The sequence below is a fragment of the Phragmites australis genome, chromosome 16, assembly GCF_958298935.1.
Source record: "Phragmites australis chromosome 16, lpPhrAust1.1, whole genome shotgun sequence".
Lineage (NCBI taxonomy): Eukaryota > Viridiplantae > Streptophyta > Magnoliopsida > Poales > Poaceae > Phragmites > Phragmites australis.
This window is the reverse complement of record NC_084936.1, coordinates 14,300,061-14,302,653: the sequence shown is the minus strand read 5'-3', so window position 1 is coordinate 14,302,653 and position 2,593 is coordinate 14,300,061.

The following is a 2,593-nucleotide window of genomic DNA, read 5'->3' as shown; positions in this document are numbered from 1 at the left end:
TGACATCACACAACCTAGATAGAATGAGGTGTGTCAAGATCCGGCCAGGACCACCATTGGTTGTTGGTAAACCAGTGGCATGACTCTGTCCGATGCCTCTTTCATGGATTGCGCTGCAAGTAGCTGGTGGGGATCATCAACCGTCAGAACTAGGCCACACACAAGAGTAATAAATGAGGGTGAGAGGAGAAACAAATACGTGACAAAAATGAGAAAAAAGTGATGGCATGTTTTATAATCGAGCATAGGTACGACAAATCCTCCATGTGCTATACATTTTGTCTTGTATTTTTAATGTTGCACTCAAGTCACAGACATCACTAAACAAGATGTATGGTAGCATCTATACATAGCCCATGCTACCTATAGCTAGTCATCGCACACCCTTGTCACCGTCGCCCGTCGTTTCCCCCACGTGTAGGATCTAGGATATCAACAAGAGGGGGATGAATATACGATTTTAATACTAATTGCTAAATGATCAATTCTAGTTGTGGAATTTAATCAATTGATAACCAAGCAAGATAAATATGAGTACATCTAAGTTGATATAAGTAAAAGTTTTCCAATCCTAGGGTGACATGCAACAATTCAATTTCTAAAAATATGAATAGTAAGAATGTAAATTGCACAAATATGAATTTAGCTTAAGAGATATCACTCAAAAGAGACAATATTTTTTCCTAGGGATATCAATGACTTGTATGTCACCCCTAATTCATGTTGAGGTGGGTTCAAGCCCTTGACCGTTCCTCTACCAAGTTACCAATTCTTACTAAGAGATGGACTTGATTTTGAGTTAGGTTAGTCCAATGAACCACTTAATACCTCAATTTCACTAGAGTTGCATTTGATCGCTCCAATGAGGCGTGCACAATGCCACTCACAATCACAATAGGGGCACCTTTCACAAGCTTCTTCAAGGGCTCAATGATTCCACTACCTCCAAACCGTTTAAGAGTCGACAACCACCGAGAGTAACAAGTCGATGACGTTTTGCTTGAAGGATCACTAGTACCACAAACCTCAAACACTTGAATTAAAGCACTAGAATGCTTTCACTCTCACAAAAATATATACAACTAAATAATGAGAGGGAGCGAGGGACTCAACACTACTATGGAACATGCTATCATTGTCGGTTCAAAACTAGCAACATTGTCGATTTTGGAACCGATAGTGAATTAGCGATAGAATTATGAACCGACAGTGATAGTAAGTATTACTATCGATTTAAGTCATGAACCGGCAGTGATAATTCATCCACATGTGCAAAAATACTCTATTGTAAACTCTTCGGCATGGGGATCTGTCTCAAGTTTGATCTCAAACTTGAGATAGAGACCCCATATCGAAATATTTGTGGTAGAGTATTTTATATCTAAATTTAAATTCACAGCAAAATCTCAATCAACATTAGGATCAATGTGCCATACGGTGCAAAAGTGCTCAGAGCTCCTAACTCCTGGTAAAGTGGTTTTGCATCGCAAGGCACACTTATCCCCATGTTCCAGCTTGATCCTAATTTGAAACTACAATCTTGTTGAAGTCGCAATGACAAGTAGGATCAGATGTTGCAAAGTTATTGTACCAGGAGCTTTCTATCTTGGGATCTAGGCTTGTAGTGTTGCACCATATGTCGAAGAGCTCCTGGTACAATAATATTGCACTATCTGTTTTACATCATGGGATATCCGAGTGATAATAGTAAATCTAAATAAATGGTAAAAATATAATCATCTTAAAGCAAATGTGTTTTCTTCAACTGAAGGGATCCATGGCATCCTAAGAGGGGGTGAATTAGGACACTTAGAACTATTTTGACTCCAAAAACAACACAAGATAAACCTATATCAATTTTTATCTAAATATGCTCTAAGTTTATCTAGTGTGTCTACTCTACCGATCAAAACACTTGTAACCTATCTAAGAAGGTAAATTGCAAGAATGTAAATGCGAAATGTAAATAAGGTAGAGAGAGTAAACTCAGCACAAGAATTTTTTCTCATGGTATCAATGGCATAAATGCCACCCCTAGTCCACGTTGGACTTCACAAAGGATATGCTCCCGGTCAGCACCCGGTCATGGCTCTTGAGCCACCAAGTCACAAAGATAAGGCCTTCACCTGGATGAGCCACCAAGCCACCGAGGCAAGGTCTCATCACTAGCCTATCTTCCGGTTTCTTACCACTGTGATCACTTCAAAGCTTGGACCACCAAAGTAAGGGTCTTCGCGTCCCTGCACAATCACTTTGCCGCCGCTCCACACTAAGTCGGAGGGTCAACAAGCTTGCCGGTGTGTCACCAAGACTCTAAGGTGCCGACGTACCACTTGATACAAGGTCGGATCACTCTTTAATCCACTCTTTAGGCAACAATCACCTGGTAACACTCTGTCTAGCCCTATAAGAACTAAACACTCTCAAATGTTGTGCTTAATCGCCTTGGATAATCACTTTAAGCACTTTGGTGGCTTGGATGTCTTGTCAGGTGTACATTAACTTCTCTGGACTCTAGCAACACGCCACTGCTTCAAATGACTGAGTGAAGAGGTATTTATAGTATCAAACCCGCGCACTAGCCATTAACCCA